A 17,955-nucleotide genomic window follows, 5' to 3' on the forward strand; every position below is an offset into this window, starting at 1 on the left:
AAATGCCTATTGGGGCAAAACATAAGGTTTTGCATTGGAGTTTTTGTTGACTAATTAGATTATAGCAAGCTGAGAGTACAACCCCAGAGTGGAGGAGGACAGACAGACATGCTTGGTTGAAAGAGCAGCTCACTGATGGGAAATAAGCTGGGGAGTATGACTAGGCATGCCTGATTATGAGAGGCCCCTAGACATTGGAAAGGGATTGTAGGACAGAGTGGAATTGTATCAAAAATTAAGATTTATTGAAGTAGAGCACAATAATAAATCTGAGTAGTGAGAAATCTTTTGGGAAGGAGAACATGGGAGGATATTGGAAAGCACCCAAGTTCCTCAGGAATTACTCCTAACTCTGTGCTTGAGGGACTATTCATGTTGCTGGGGGTTGAACTTGAGTTGCTCACATGCAAGGCAAACACTTCAACCTTCTATTGTCTCCCTCACCCCCAGAGTGAAACTGTGGAGAAAAGAGAAGGCATGGTGTGGTGACTTCTCATATTATTTTATTTAGTCTTCTCCAGAGCTTTCCAGGAAACAAACTCTGCTCTCATCAGAGGCTAAGAAGAATATTAGTTGTCTACATCTACCAGTTTGTCAGTGATAGAACTGGAATTAGAACCCAATGGCCTGTTCCTAAGCCCACTTTCCTTTCACCATAAGATGTGAGAGGTAGGAAGGTAAAGAAGACATGTTTTGATAATCTTACATATATCAGTTATAATTGTGGTCACTGAAGTTTGAGTCTAATTCAGATATACAGGCCTTCCGGTGCCTCTTGGGTAAACCAAACCCTCTCACACTGATATGCAGAGTTTAAAGTAGGGGAAAGCTGGACAATCTCAGGGTGGAGTAAGACTGTAAAAAGAGAAGTCATGACCTTTATGGTTAAAGATTTATTAAGTCACCACAATGTACTGGGCATAGAGATAGAGTTGACCCTTGCCCTCTGGAAACTCAGAGTAAATATACAAGATTTATAAAAGCAGAATGCTTAATGGCAGACTAGAAATTTTAGGACTGTGCAAGTTTCAGGATCCTACTTAGCAGAGTTTAAAATGTGGCCTGGAAAGAAGTTTAAAGTGGAAAATATCATGGAAGTTTTCCAGTCTCATCAGCCTGGGCTTCTTAACCTTTGTTATTTGCGTCAGTTAGGATGAATTTCTTTACTTCTCCAGGGCTGCACTTCCTTTCCCACCCAAAAATGATTACACATGCTTGATAGCTTTAATATAAAGAATAGATGAAATAATGTGTACAAAAATTTAAGAATGGTAAATTATAAATAAATGATAGTGATGGTTATTAAATATTTCCCAGATACATACTTTCCCCAGAAAATATATGAGCATTGATCCCTGGTATTCAGAGCCTCTTATAGTTTGGCACCTACTTACCTCCCCAGCCTTAATTTATGCTCCCTTTTCTCACTACCTGGCCAACATCTCTGCATATTCATTTCATGATGCCTTGTCATCATACTCCTGCCTTTAGATTTACAGCAGTTCTCAGCTATCCTGTTGGCTCCTGTTGGGTGGTTCCTGAGATTTAGAGGAAAGACCTGCTGCTGGAAAGGTTTCTCTAATAATATTAAGATGCTATTTTTTTTCACTTCTTATTGTTTGCATAAATGGTGCAAAAGGACTGACTTGTTAGAAGTAAAAAAAAATCTCAATAATTGCTGTATTTATTACCAACACACATTGATAAAAAAATATATATCAATCCTCCCATTTCTGTAAAGGTTTGTCCCAAAATCCTCATTGGATAAAAGGCACCACAGTAAATACTAATCTTTACTATGTATAGTTTATATATTGTTTTACTATGTGCACCTATGATAAAGCTTAATTTTTTGTGCATTAGGCACAGCAAGTGATTAACAATAAGAAATTAGGGCTGGGGCCGGGTAGGTGGCGCTGGAGGTAAGGTGTCTGCCTTGCAAGCGCTAGCCAAGGAAGGACCGCGGTTCGATCCCCCGGCGTCCCATATGGTCCCCCCAAGCCAGGGGCGATTTCTGAGCACATAGCCAGGAGTAACCCCTGAGCGTCAAACGGGTGTGGCCCAAAAACCAAAAAAAAAAAAAAAAAAAAAAAAAGAAATTAGGGCTGGAGTGATAGCACAGTGGGTAAGGTGTTTGCCTTGCACACAGATACCCCAGATTCCCTCCTCCCACAGCATTTCATATGGTCCCCTCAGCCTTCCAGAAGTAATTTCTGAGTACAGAGCCAGGAGTAACCTCTGAGCACTACCTGGTGTGGTCCAAAACCAACCAATCAACAAAATAATAAATCGCAACTATTTTCCTAAAAGTTGTGTAAATGTTCTTGCTCTCTAACTCTCAACTCTTTTTTTTGGGGGGGGGGGCACACCCGGTGGTGCTCAGGGGTTACTCCTGGCTGTCTGCTCAGAAATAGCTCCTGGCAGTCACGGGGGACCATATGGGACACCGGGATTCGAACCAACCACCTTTGGTCCTGGATTGGCTGCTTGCAAGGCAAACACCGCTGTGCTATCTCTCCGGGCCCCTAACTCTCAACTGTTAACTCTATCTTTTTGAATGTTGTGCTTTGGGACCTCCTTAACCACAAATTGTCCATAAATAACTAAAACTACTTTATAGTGAGATTGTTGATAATGAGGATTCACTGTTCCAATTTCATATAAGAATATTCATAGTGAAACAAACATTCCTAATGTTATTTAATCATGACTTCTAAGTATAGCTTTTTGTTAAAAATTAAAAAAGTCAACTAAGTTCATTTCGAATTAGTCCTTGAGCCAGTTGTCACTTATCACAACCACATGGGATGTTCATCTCAAAGATAATATGGAAGGGTTCAGGGTCATGATCAGAAATGTAGAGTGCACCCTTATCTTAAACTTTTTCAGTGGCATGTGTGTAGCTGCTATGTAAGCTGCTAGTATTGTAGTAGCAATACACCCTTTCATCTCACTGACATACTGACTATAATACTTGACAGAAACTCTATGGAATAATCCAGCAATGTATTTAGGGGTGAAACACAGCATCACTATCCAGTGAGGCAGTTCAGGTGTGACATACAGGGTCTTTTCTTCAATAATATGATGTGGAGTCCTATTTGTGTATTTCCCAGGACATATTTTTTAATGCTCTTATGTGTAATGAGCTTGGAACATACATTTCTGAACATTATGCCCAGTTTGTCTAGATTTAAAAAAAAAAAAAGCATTTGTTGGGGGCGAATAGTACAGTGGTAGGGCATTTGCCTCACATGCAGCCAACCCAGATGAACTCAGGTTCAATCCACGGTATCCCATATGATCCCCTGAGCATGCCAGGAGCGATTTCTTAGTGCAGAGCCAGGAGTAACCCCTGAGGGTGCAGGGTGTGGCCCTAACAACAACAACAACAACAATAAGCATTTGTGCAATTGAACTGTGAGCTTAACTTGTACCTTTTAATATGGAACAGCATTTTGATTCAAAAGACAAATTTTTTTGAGTCAGAGTTGGAGTGTTGGCTAATATTTCCACAAATATGATCTGTCTCTGTAACTTCCAGGAAAAACAGCTGGCATTATTTGTTGCCAATTTTGGAATTGAACTTTCTAGCAAAAATTAGAATTTTGGTAGCCTTCTAGTTACAAATGTAAGCTTGAAAATATTCACAGTAATTTAATACTTTTTATTGAGTTCTGTGGTACTATTAACAAATGCAGTTTTCTAAACATCTAAACATCTAAAACGTCAACATTTTGAAGATCAAAATTTTTCAAATGACCAGTGGATGGAATAATAGAGTTGTGAATGGGTAAAAGATCCCTGCTAGGTCCAAATAAGTCAGTGGTTTTTATAGTACCAGGAACATTTATTGGTCTTGATCCAGAGTTCATGCTATAGTTATCTTTAAGAAATTAATACTTCCCAGGCAAGTCCTTAATGAAAACAATATGGAGATTACTGCATACTGGAAATCGAGCTCCCATATGATCTAGCTATACTATTTCCAGGGATATACCCTAGGAACTCAAACACACAATATAAAAATCCCTTCCTCACACCTATATTTATATTTATTGCAGCGCTATTTACAATAGCCAGACTCTGAGATGTCTTTAAACAAATGAATGGATAAAGAAATTGTGGTATATATACACAATGAAATATTATGCAGCCATCAGAAGAGATGAAGTCATGAAATTGTCCTTTACATGGATGTACATGGATCTATTATGCTGAGTGAAATAAGTCAGAGGGAGAGAGATAGACACAGAATAGTCTCACTTATCTATGGGTTTTAAGAAAAAAAAAACTGAAATAATTCCTTGAGATGGGGGCTGGAAAAACCGGCTCAAGTGCAGTTAAAGAAATAACTACTCTGAGAACTATCATAACAATGTCAATGAGTGAGGGATGTAGAAAGCCTGTCTCGAATACAGGAGGGGGGTGGGGGAGAAAGGAGATGAAGGCATTGGTGATGGAAAGGTTGCACTAGTGAAGGGGGGATGTCCTTTTTATGACTGAAACCCAACTATAATTATGTTTGTAATCACAGTGTTTAAATAAATATTTATTTAAAATATTAAAAAGAAACTAATACTTCTTGTCTTACAAACTAAAATCGTTATAATAAAATATGAAAAATAAATTATAAGCAAACAAAGGAAAAGAGAAAGGAATTCTGTTTGTTGATATTTGGTGTTTTATCACAGGAAAAATACACAATTATATAAAAAGGGCTATATATGCTTTCTTTTTTCAACTTAATTTCCATATGAGCTTGAATTTTATTCATATATTTAAGCTCAAACAACATGTCTAGCAGGTTAAATATAGAAGCAGATAAAAGAACTCAGCTGGTTTTCACTAGGCCAAGCATTAAAAAGATTTATAAAATGTAAAACTATATTAATCTTCTCACCATTTTCTTTAGTTTAGAAAGAGAATTTTCTTCAATTTATATTATAAATGTTATTACAAAATTGAATTTTATTATTGTTATTTTTAAATGATTTAATAATCAACTATTTTGAATATTTCTATTTTGGTTTATAAATATCTCTTTATAGGAGACACAAATATAAGTTTGTTTGTATTTCTAATAATTCCCAAAAGCATAAAGAAGTTCTCAAATCTCAAAGTGAGAAACCATTGACTTGGAGTCAAGTTTTCTCCATGTCCAGGAAAGATATTCATTCAATCAAATAGGCTAGTAATGATTTTTGAATTCTTGTAGACTGGAAGCAATAATCTATTAATTAGCATTATCTTATCTTGTTCCTCTCTATTTATAAATACATTTTTAGAAAATATTAATATACCTTACAGTCTATGCATGGCCACAGTCCAGTGTTATTGCACCTGTGGGAGAGTGTGAAGAATTTTCCTAGTGTGAGAAATGTTGCCTATATCAGTATATAGTACATAGAAGTTTTCTTTTTAGTTGGCATCATTATCCTGATATTCTGAACCTAATTTACAAACTGAAAGAATAGTTGTCTGAATTAGTAAAATAACAGAGCTTTAAATATACTTAAATACTATGTATATATACATATATACACACATGCATAATATCTTTAGCATATATCCATTGAGCAAGAATAGTACATACTTAATCCAGAAAACATGTAAATTACATTAAGAAATGAAGTAAATCTGCAAAAGATTAAAGCCCATAGTTGTCTTCTAGTTTTGAAAATCTTTTAAAGACCAGGAAATATTATAGCAATTAGGGTGCATACCTGTTGTGTGCCTGACCCAGGTTGATGTCTGCTTCAAGTCACCAACTGCACCTCTGAAGGCTCCCAAGTATTGCCAGAGTATCTCTGAACATAGCTTGGAAATGCCCTCCACAATATATTTAGTCTCAAAATGTAGAGAATATCAATCAATATTTTTGCCTATTACTGTCCAGGGCATATAACAACCACATAAAGTGATATCATTACAGAAAATTAGATCCTGTGGATGTAAGTTTTGTATCTTTTCCATGACCTTCTTTAATTTTTGAAAATATTATTTTTAGTATTTCTGCTATATTTCCATGATGCACATTAAAATAGTTTCTGATTTATTGTTGTTGTTTTTCCTTAGTCATACTGTGACGAACATTCTTTAGTAAAATAATCCTGATTTGTTCAGGATAAATTTTTAGAAATGGGATTATTAGATCAGCAGACTTCACAAATTTAGTTTGTGCAGTTAAAAATCTTGTAACTTAAGAAATGATGAAAGTGTCATTTGTAGACAATAGTGAGACCATGGAAAGGAGTAGGTCCCTGAGAGCTTTCCTGTGTGGGACCAGTTTATATAACCACATTAGATCTCTGGGGATCCAGAAGTGTTGGAGGTGGCAGTTCTGTCATGTCAACTCTTGAGGGAATAACTGTAGGGAACTCAGTCTGGATCATGGAAACCAAGCTTAAATCATCTAAAGAGACAAAAGAAAATATCAAAATATTGAGTTGTGTTTTGAATTTTCAGAAGCTTTAGAAAGCTAGAACATGGTGCCAGAATAATAGCGCAGCAGTAGGGCATTTTCCATGCACGCGGCTGACCCACTATAGATGGTGATTCGATCCCCACTGTCCCATAGAGTCTCCTGAGCCAGGATCAATTTCTGAGCTCAGAGCCAGGAGTAACCTTTCAGTGACACTGGATGTGGCCCCAAAACAAATAACAACAACAAACAAAAACAAAAGAAAGTTAGAATAGGGATCATCTGACCAAGATAAGGTTCCCAAATCAGAGTGAGTTTGGTCTTAACAAGATTCCATAGATTTACAACCTTGTCATAAATGTTCCTGAAGTTCACAAAGATGCTGCAGCTCAGAAGGAGCCAAGACTGATGCACCAGATCTCGAAGCCCAGACCAGCATTTATGCTCAACTGGCATACCTTGGTAGTTATCCTCTTCAAAGTAGTCTAGGAAATTGTCACTCTGATATTGGAAGTTGTGTCTGCTTTCCACAAAGACACCTCAAAAGGGTCAATCCTTAATGTGAAAGACCAGTTCAGATTGTCGAGTGACAAATAATTAACATAAGTCACAGTGAATTGTCAAATACCCAGTAACATAAAATCCATTTCAGAAGGTCAGAGAGCAATTTTAGAAGATGACAGACTTTTAGAAGTCTGAGAGGCAAACTGTTTACCATAGTGGGGAAGTTAGCTTGGCTTTAGAAAGGTCACATGTGTGGCAAATGCTTCTAGAGATCTTGATTGAAGGAAATAGTAGGGATGCAGAGCTACTTATTACTTGCATATCCTTTAGTCAAAGATCAGTCTATCTCTTTAGGGGGAAGGTCAACCTCTTAGAACAACTTTGGGAAAGATGCACTTCTGGAGTGGTAAGAAAAGAAGAGGATATCTACCTACTCATTCCATTCAACTAATCAATGCGGTGACCAATGTCACAGTCAGATTGACTTCACATCTGGTGAATCTTTTTTTAACTGGTTCTTTAGACAATAGTCGGTGGAAATGGAGGCCAGTCTTATGTGCCTGATTGAGGATGCTGACTCTATATTCTTTCCTTCTTCCTAGATCCTATTGATAGGAGTTTAATATAGAGTATCAGACTGGAGACTCCCACTGTTCTTAGTCTCTGCCTTCCTGCCTCCCTACTTTGGGGGAGTTTAAATATTAAACTGAGGTGCATTGAGACTTTCAAGAGTTTACTTGAGCAAACACTGATTCCAATCCCATGGTAACATTCCAGAGTGGTCAGGCACTCTCCACCAACAGGAACAGGGGTCAGACTTTGATAGATAAGAGGAAAAGGTCAAGCAAGAGATGACTTAATTGGCTATAGCCCAAAGGAATTGACTTGTGGGAGAAATTCTAATGGGCTGTTTGCGATTGGTTTTCTTTAGGATTAGAGGTTTGCTCATATAGTTGCCAAGGCATTTGAGGCACTTGAATCTAATGGCCTTCTTGTTTGATTAATAAGAAAAATAAATCCAAGCCACTCTACCTTTCTTTTTGATTTCCTGCAGTTGAAACAATAGTACAGCAGGTAGGGCACCTGCCTTACACACAGCTGATGTCCAATCCTTCATCACCCCATATGGTCTTCAGCCAGAAGAATTGAATGCTGAGTGCAGAGCCAGGAGTAAGTACTGAGCACAGTTGTTTGTGATCTAAAAACAAAATAAAACAAAAAATACAAACCCACCAAATTAAATTAACTTATTAAATTAATGAATTAAACAATTAAAATTGTGTAATCTTTTTTAAAAAAATTTTATAAATATTTTTAATTTTCCCCCAAAATTATAGAGCACTGATTTTTTTTTCTCTCTTAATAGCAGAACTTCTGGTGCTAGAGTAATAGTACAGCAGGCAACCCATATGGTACTCTGAGCCTTCCAGGAGTGATCCTTGAGTTCAGAGCCAGGAATAAGCCCTGAGTGCCACTGTGTGTGACCCAAAAGAAAAAAAAAGGAAAAAAAAAAGAACTGTTAAAGGTTGAGAAATGGATTGTGTGAATTTATAGATGAGAAAAGAAGGGTTTGCTCAAGAAGCTGATTTGGAGTGAGTGTGATTTTCCAAGTCTCAATTCCATTATTAGAAAAGGGGACTGCAACAAGGGATGATGTCATCTGCTGGAAACATAGAAGCACAAGGACAGTAAGACTGCTGTCTTGCTTCATCCCTGCTCTTGCCAAGCAGCCAGTGAAACTGTGGAGCTAGATGACTTGGGATTATTTATTGGCAAAACACCTGAATGTCAGTCTGTTTTTCAGGACCTTCAAATCTATTCACTTAAAGACCCCTGAGTCTCTACCTTACTATTCCTGGTTTGAATTCTTCCTTTCCAAACTAGATTACTTCTAGCATAGATATCCTAAATACATAGTTCATTTCATTCACACATCTGAGATGCCATATGCTAATTTGCAGCAGTACTTAGAGTAAAATAAAGGAGACAAGTAGAAAATTTCCTGCTCAGGCTCCCTATTCCACCCACTAAGTCTCCCCCCACCCCCCAACAAGACTGTTTAGGATGGAGAACAGCTTGCCTAATATCACTGCATCTCCCATCCCAGATGGAGCTGACACTTTTCACAGCACACCCTTCTCTCACTCCTCTCCAGCGAGTAAGCGCTCTGCCTTCCCCCAGATTTGCTCAAGAAGTTGCTTGCTCGCTGCCAGAAAACCCAGCCACTTTGGAGGTTCCACCGGAGTCATCCTCCTCGTCAATCTTGTGTTTGAGTGGCTGCCAGTTACACTTCTCTCGGGAGCTGGCAGATGGGTCGTGTCTCTTTCGTCTGATGAAGATGTAGATGCTCATTGCTTGGACTTAAAAGCCCAACAAGTAACAAAGTTGGAAGAGATCACCTCTGTCTCTTCCAGTCCTAATTTATTGACAGTCCACCGAGGTTCTAGCATTCTCCAGCCAGAGAGTGCATAGAAGAAACATGAATTAGAGTACACAATAATGGGTTGAGTACACTTACCCAGGGAAACAGGACAAGCACATGTGCTCACCACGTGTCTGGCATCATTCTAATTTGAAACTGCTATGTTTTGTTTTGTTTGGGGGGCACACCTGTCAGTGCTCAGGGGTTACTCTGTGTGTGTGTGTGTGTGTGTGTGTGTGTGTGTGTGTGTGTGTGTGTGTTCAGGAGGGGCCATCAATGATGCTGGAAATTAAAACTAGGTCAACCTCATGCAAGGCAAATCCACTGTACTATCATGCTGGCTCTGAAACTACAATGTCTGATACCAATTTTCACCAGCAAACTCCAAGCAAAGTACTCATATCATTCCTAATTTGACAATGGGGAATTAGCCAGTATAAGTAACATGTCCACGGTTGCAATTATTAAGAAGACAGAGCTACGAACTAGTATTGTCCTTTCAAAAAGCTCAAATTCCTCAGAAATAATGACAAAGCAATAATATGACGGCAAATCTTGCTCAAGGGTACCAGGCACCAGTCTGAGGATTTCAGGTAAATTGGTCTGGGATTATTCACAATAATAGAAGGAAATATCTGGAATGAGCTACCCTTGACACATGAAGGCAACAGAAAGGAACAGAGACTTTAAGGAACTTGTTCAAGGTCGAAGAGCCAGTGAGATGAACTGGGTCCAGCTATTAGGAGTGCACTTGCCTGGATTTAACTAATGATGATGATGAATCTCCACCTCCACTCCCATTTCACCTTCCCTACCAGAACAACTTTGACTCTGTCCCCATGGTTCTGGGGGTGCTCTTCTCTCCTGCGCGGAAGCCTCCTTCCTGAGATGGCTCTTGTGGTTGGCCTGCATGACCTTGGCAGTTTCCTGCAGATTTCTGGGAAAGCATGTATTTGGATTTTGAATAGAGGGATTTCCACTGGAGAGAATACAGCAGCAGTGCCAAGGTCGAGAGTTCTGCCCAAGAGAGCACGTAGTTCATGGAGGCTAAAGTGTTCAGTGCGTCAGGGATTCGCATAGGACAAGAGCCCTGAGATTGTAGCAGTAACCCTATGGCATGGCCTCCCTGATAACTCCCAGGGTGAATGTATACCCTGCTTGGCCAAGGGGGAACCCCTTCCCATCACCCATCCAGTCATTTTTTTGATTGAAGCTGCTAAGAATGAAACTGTTGTTTTTACTTTTTTTTGTTTCACTTTTGAGTGGCCAGGGCTTTTAGGGGTGGCTTGGGGCAGAACTGTTTCTGGTACACTAAAAACAAAAAGACATTGACAGCAGAGTGGGGTAATGGCAGGAAGATCTGGGGACCTCAGAGTCCAGGCTCTGCTTTGCTCATGCTCCTCCCTGCCCTTTATCTGTTGCTTCCTTTGACTTCTCTGAAGTTGGACTTCACAAGGGCAATTGGACATCTTAGAGGACCCAAAGACAGTGATTTTGGAAAGGATCTAAGGTTTTTGACTTCCATATTACCATGGAAAAGAGTCACAGAAATGACAGTCCTATTTCTCCAGCCCATGGAATTCTTGTTCTAGAGCCGCTCTGCTCCATTCCTTACAGCAGTGGGCATAATTGTGTCCCCACCAATGTCATATACTGAAGTCGTTGGCCCCAGTACATCAGAATGTGACATTTGATAACAAGAACATTGCAGAGATTTTTCAATATTGTAGATGCTGTTCTTATGGTGAAATTTAATGTAATATTAGCATTAAAGACTGGGTCTAGAGAGTTAAGACATTTGCCTTTCATGTAGAGGTCAGCTTCATCTTCTCCCTGACCCCAGTTTGGTTCCTAGCACCACATCTAATCCTCCAAGTAGCTACAGGGGCAATCCCTGAGCACATAGCCAGGAGTAAGTCATGAGCACCACCAGAAGTGACCCAAACCCCCAAAAAGAAGGTTGAAGATAGCTGTATAGGGAAAACCCTGTGAGAATAGAGGTCATGATATGATAATAGCTACAGATTCAGAAATGCTCAAGCCTACTAGTCCAGCCCAGAAGCAGGACAGATTTTAGCACAGTCTCCTCACCACCCTCGCATAGATGGGAGACAGTATCTTTCTCTCACTTGATACACAATGCCTGGTTATGGCAAGAAAGGCAGATTTGTATACAAATAGGAGACCTTGCCCTTGGATTTGTACTTCCCATTTCTGATCACCCTAGTTTAGTGGCCTTGGACTCTTCATTGACAGCAGGGTTTGAAAGATGAGCACTGAGAGCCCAGGGATGGAGCATGGGGATGAGGCACAGCCTTCACATGTACAAAGGTCCCAGGGCAAGTTCTTGGGCTAGGTCACCAGAACCCTTCACCACACATCCTCCTTCACCCTGAAAATTACATAGATCTCCTAAATAAATATTATACTGTGGGTGTTTTATGTTGTAACAGTGTTTTAGGTACTTAGGCCTTATTTCTGGCTTTGCGCTCAGGGATAACTCCTGGCAATGCTCCAGGGACCCTATGGGATGTCATTCAACCAGAGAATTGAACCCTGGTTCAATCAAGGGTTTGATGTGATTGAGGGTTAGAGAGGGAGTTCAATTTTTTTTTTTTTTACTTACACCCAGTGTAAGTAAGTGCACAGGGCTTACTCCTAGCTCTGCACTTAGGAATCACTTCTGGCAGACTTGGGGTATCATATGAGATGACTGAGATCAAACCTCATGTAAGAGAAGTTCCCTACCAGGGGCTGGAGAGATAGCATGGAGGTAAGGCGTTTGCCTTTCATGCAAGAGGTCATCGGTTCGAATCCCAGCGTCCCATATGGTCCCCCGTGCCTGCCAGGAGCAATTTCTGAGCATGGAGCCAGGAGTAACCCCTGAGCACTGCCGGGAGTGACCCAAAAACCACAAAAAAAAAAAAAAAAAAAAAAAAAGAGAAGTTCCCTACCTGCTATACTATTGCTCCAGCCCTAGGAAGTTGAAAGATTTTTGACACCTGCCATTGCTTGACTTCTGATCCCTAACATTCAAATTTACCCCCAAGGAGAGCCCAATACAGCTATCAAATAACACTTTCAAGAAGGTGTACAGACTCAGAAAACAGTTAATTAATTAATCTGGGTGAAATTTGACAAATAATAAATAGCAGATAAGCTCCTCATTTGAGGAAAAGGCTATCCTTGTATTTCCACAAATGGCAGCCCACAAGAAACTCTGGGCCTCATTATGCCTTATCAGAAGTCGAATTCACCAACACTTAACTAGGTTTCTAGCTCTTTCTCTTTCAACACACCATGGAGCCACATGAGGAAACTAACCGAAAGAGGAAAAGCTTCTCTCAGAACTTCCTACAGCTAGGTCACCCCTAAAAATGTCCACAGTGTCCAAAAGGGGGGAGTGAGAGGAGAAAGAGAGAGAGAGAGAGAGAGAGAGAGAGAGAGAGAGAGAGAGAGAGAGAGAGAGAGAGAGAGAGAGAGAGAGAAAGAGATAGAGAGAGAGAAAGAGAGAGAGATGGGCAAATGATTGTCCTAGGCTGGGCAAAGAGAGGGTAAGGGGAGGTAGAGAATGGAAGTGGGAGACATCAGTGATGGGAAGGGTGCATTGGTGAAGGATGGTGTAAGCTGTATGACTGAAACTCAACAATGAACAATTTGATTACTACAGTGCTTAAATAAAGCGATTTTTTAAATTGAGGACTGCCACTTGCAACTGGACTGACCACACTGATCGGCTTTTCAAGTGGACCACGTCTTAGGGACTGATCTCGGTCCTTCACTCTGTCCAGCAGCTGCAGAAAATCATTGACTCTTTCATTGCCTCCCTGACTGCTCTCAACCTACAGATTATAAGGACTTTTGTCTGTCACTCACCTCCTCCTCCCAGTTGTAGATTGAGCTGGTCAATAAATATTGCATAGGAAGGTCAGTTTGGTGGCTTTCATATCAAAAGGCTGAAAGCCCTTCGACTCCATGTTTTTCTCTATTTGTTTTGGCTTATTTATTTTTTTTTGGTTTGAGGGCCACACCTGGCCACATTCATGGGCAACTCCTGGCTCTGCACTTAGAAATCACTTCTGGCAGCATGAGGGACAACCCCCAATCTGCAAATTCCCTCCCCAGTGTGCTATAACTCCAGCCCCTATCTTGGTTTATTAATTCTCATGGTGACCCAGCTTCAGACCTGTTCTTCCGGGGTTGGATTATATTGAGTGGAGCCATTACAGACACTACCTTACTTCCTTCACACAATGACTTGTCAGACATTGCTGATGTGGTTTAACATTGTCCATGCACAGTTCTAACTAAAATCAAACTGATGGGTTTTATTACTGATTTCAGTTCTTTGTGAACAGGGGTCCTTGGGCCCCATGATGACCTTGTTCTTCACACAGACCCTGGAGTCCTCTCTGCAGTTGCATCCCACATGGGGTTTCTGTTCAGCTTTATCCTTTCTTAAGAAAAGTTTTTTGTTTGCATAAATCATCCTGCTAATAGTTTTTAGACTAGAAAAAAAGTCTTTTAGTTTCTTCCTTCTACCTCTCAGATGCTGTGCATACCCATAAAATACAATGCCAATATTTTTCTTCATCATTTTCCTTTACTATCTCCCAGGAAGCTCATTTTCTTATGTATTTAAGTAATATTGCAAGAAAAGAGATTTTAGGTATAGAAAACAATTCCATTTACAATTCCATTTACATTGACTGATGGGGTACAGGGAAGATAGCCATCACAATTTAAGGAAGTTGGGAAGAGCTTTTAGAGAGGCCTTTTTCTAGGAAGGCTCTCCTGCAAGTAACCTGGGGTATCTTACACACAGAATTCCTCTGGAAATCTCCTTCAGCAGTAGCTAGTGGCTATCTATGTCAGCCTGTGAAAAGAGCCATCACTTCTGAAACCCTGATCAAGGGTGACACCAAATCTGTTTTTTGCTAACTGGTGGTCCTCCATTTGGCAGTGTCCCCATCAGCGGAAATCTTTCCTTTTCACCACCTCTCAGATGCACTATAACCTGCTGACATGGTCTCCCACCTAACTGTTCACAGTTTAGAAAAGAGGGGAAATATCTTGAGAGTTATTGATCATTGTTGCTAAGCTTATTAATTACTTACTCTTATTAATTTCCACTTTGGTGTGGAATTCCAGGAACTTGGAATTCCCATCTACTAACCAAATCCTGGGACAGAAGAGAGGGATGAGGAGTTGGGAGCAGAAAGACTTCATCTCCTCCATTCACAAATGAGAAAATGGACACACAGTGGCTGGCAACTAGCTCACAGCCCATGCTACTATCCAGCAGAATAGGTCATAATTACCTTGTGCCTTTGAAGACAGTCATTTGATTTTATACTATTTCTTGGCATAAAAGCAATCCTAAACTGGCTCAGAATGGAGCATACAGGTATTGCAAAAGCCAGGAAATGGTATACATCTTCTTATCTAAAAAAGAATGACTCTTTATTCCCTTGCTCTTTGGGAACCAGAGAAAGCTGAACCAGAGAAAATTTAGCCTGTTAGCCACACTTTGTTCCTGCAACTAAAAGGCAAATGTGCTCTTTCCCTCCTCATGTCATTGTGGCAGAAGAGCAATTTTCCTGCCTTCTCTCCCACTGCAAATGGGGGTGGTTAAAAACTGAATCAGAAACCAGGGAAAGGGTCTGATCTTTGAAGGGTGTGCAGGGCAGAGATTCAGCAGTGACCAGTGAGGGGAATGATTGTGTTAGGAAGAAAAACGTTCTTGTTCAACTTTGGGAATATGTCCAAATTAATTTCTGATTTTAATTTACAACTTCTATGACCTCTCAGGTTCCTTGAGGGTAAATAAAAGTGCTCATCTTTTTAAATGAACAACTTTTTGTGTTGTTTGGTTAGAATTTACCTGTGTAATAAAACACTCTAGAATGCATGTCTCCCTCCATCCTCCTTTCTTTTCCCTTGGTGACAGCCATATTCTAGGTATATATTCTAACCTAAAATTCCTCCTTGCAGAGATTCTCATCCCAGTTTTAACTTTGTACATTAACCTGTATTATATGCCTGGAAATGGGGATGTGCTAATTTCCTCTCATAAACCAAGTTTGATATTATCTTCTCCATGTTTAGAGAACCCTGAGACATATCTATGTTCTCAGCTGTTCAGGTCATGTCCTTCCCCTCTCATGCCCTTTCCTCAATATCTCATTTTTAAAAGTCACTCCATGTTTTTGTTTAAATGTATTTAAAGAAAATGCATCAGATAGTTGACATAGTTGATCATAATACATTTGTTTTGTCTGTTTGTTTGTTTTTGTTTGTTTTGTTTTTTTTTTTGTTTTTGGGCCACACCCGGCGGTGCTCAGGGGTTACTCCTGGCTGTCTGCTCAGAAATAGCTCCTGGCAGGCACGGGGGACCATTTGGGACACCGGGATTCGAACCAAACACCTTTGGTCCTGGATCGGCTGCTTGCAAGGCAAACACCGCTATGCTATCTCTCCGGGCCCGATCATAATACATTTGTTTCCAAATGAATAAAGACAACATTATTGAAAAAAGTAGAAAGAACAAGGAAAATGGAAAAGAAATTTAAAAGAAAGAAAAAGTACAGTAGCAAGTACATCTGTGAAAATTATTCAATCTCTAATGAACTCATTAATACAATGGAAGAAGATTTAGCAAGCTCTTGTTGTTAACTGTCCATTCTGTTAAATTTGTGTTCTTGAAGTTTGGTTAGATTGGTGTTCCTGAACAGAATCATACAGGGTCAGTGATGAGGCAGGGCCATCGGAAAAATGGTGATTGTGTGGGATGGAGGCAGCAGGCATAGGTTCAGGGGGAGGGGTTTGGCCTGCCCTCTCCTCCCAGGATGGGTAGCTTTCTCCTGCATGACTAGTGTACCCATAATCTTTGATATCTTGGTTTACATTTCATTCAAGAAAAGACTGAGTCTATGGAGCTAGCCACAGTGACTGCATTTATAGACATGGTTATAGTTGCCAGGGTTCAGAGAAAGAAGATGTTTGGGAGTGTGCCAGCACTAGCTACAAAAAACCCTGGTAAACTCCTCCCCGAAAACCTGAAGTTTGGTCAGATTGCTGTCTCTAAACAGAATCATAGAGGGTCAGTGATGAGGCAGGGCCATTGGGAAAATGGTGATTGTAGGTGATGGTGGCAGCAGGTATGGTTTTGACAGGGTAAAGGTTTGGCCCACCCTTTCTTTACTCCTGAGTTGACCAGTTTTCTGCTGTGTGGACTAGTATTCAAACATAAGTCACTCATGTTTTAAGGAATTCTATCCTCATGTATTAGGCAGATAAACAGGGAGGGACACTGATAATGAAACTTGGGAAAGTAATAATACCAAGAGGTGATTTTAAAAAGTTGTCAATTAAGGTCTCTTAGGAAAAAAAGAGATGCATAAATCAGCCTCTCATTGAAGCAGATGGGAGGCAAATGGGGAGTAGGGTTGGGATGGGAGCATTGGTGGAAGGACATAGATATTTGTGAAGAAAACCAATGTTGAAATAGTATATGCCTGAAACACAATCATAAATAGCTTTGTAATTTCACAGTATCTAAATATTAACAAATTAGTTAGTTAATTAAAGAATTTGCCACATCACAGGCCATGGAGTAGCTCAAAGGCATCATGTTACTGCCCAGATACAGGACCGAGCCACCACCCAGAGGAAAGGTCAATCTCTTCAGAAAAGAACAAAGTCATAGTCAAGGATCAGATTATGAAAAAGAGCAACCAGAGTCCCAGGCTTTTGCCCTTGGCTACACCCTAGCAACAAAATGCCAGATAGCAGAAAGTCCTACAATTAAGCCTTTGTAAAGGCATGTAGGTGCATAATCTCTGTCTGGGTGTCTCACTCACATCGCCATCTAAAATGTGTACTCTGTTTTTTGTTTGTTTGTTTGTTTGTTTTTGGGGGGGGTCTCTGGAGAAAAGCCTGTGTTCTCTCTTGCAAATCTCTCCTCTTCACTTGATCCCTTATCCCTTTGCTTTCCCTCCTCTTTCCTCTCTCCCCCTGCCTCTTTTCATTCCCCCATCCATTCCTCTTCCATTCTCTCTCTATTCTCATCACCCATATTTCTCTAAATAAAACTATTTTTTCAATTTTTTTATAATAATAATTTTTATTTTGACCAAAATAGATTACAAATCTTTCACAGTAATATTTTAGGTACATATTGACATTGAATCAGGGGAATGCCCACCATCAACGTGTCCTCCCTCCACTCCCTTTCCCAGCATGCATTCCATATCTGCCTCCCTTACTCCCCAGGCTACTAGTATAAGTGTCTAGCTTGTTGTAAATTAGGTATTGATTCTGTTGTCATTGGCTTTTACTTCACTGTTCACTTCTTCCTCAAATCCTTTTTCTGTGAGTTAAAACTGAGAGGGAATCAGGACTGACTTCTCTTTTCCTGCTAAGATCAGTTCCTAACTACAGCTTGAGTCCACAGTTCCCTGAAAACATGGGTGGTGGGGAACAGTTCCTCTGCCATGATGGGCAGGAGGATTTCAGTTGAGGGAATGGTGCACAGTGGCGTCCGTGCAGCATAGATGCTTGTAATGGACTTTACCAGTCTTAATCCACACCAGACATTTCCTTG

The sequence above is a fragment of the Suncus etruscus genome, chromosome 2 (genome assembly GCF_024139225.1).
Source record: "Suncus etruscus isolate mSunEtr1 chromosome 2, mSunEtr1.pri.cur, whole genome shotgun sequence".
NCBI classification, from domain to species: domain Eukaryota; kingdom Metazoa; phylum Chordata; class Mammalia; order Eulipotyphla; family Soricidae; genus Suncus; species Suncus etruscus.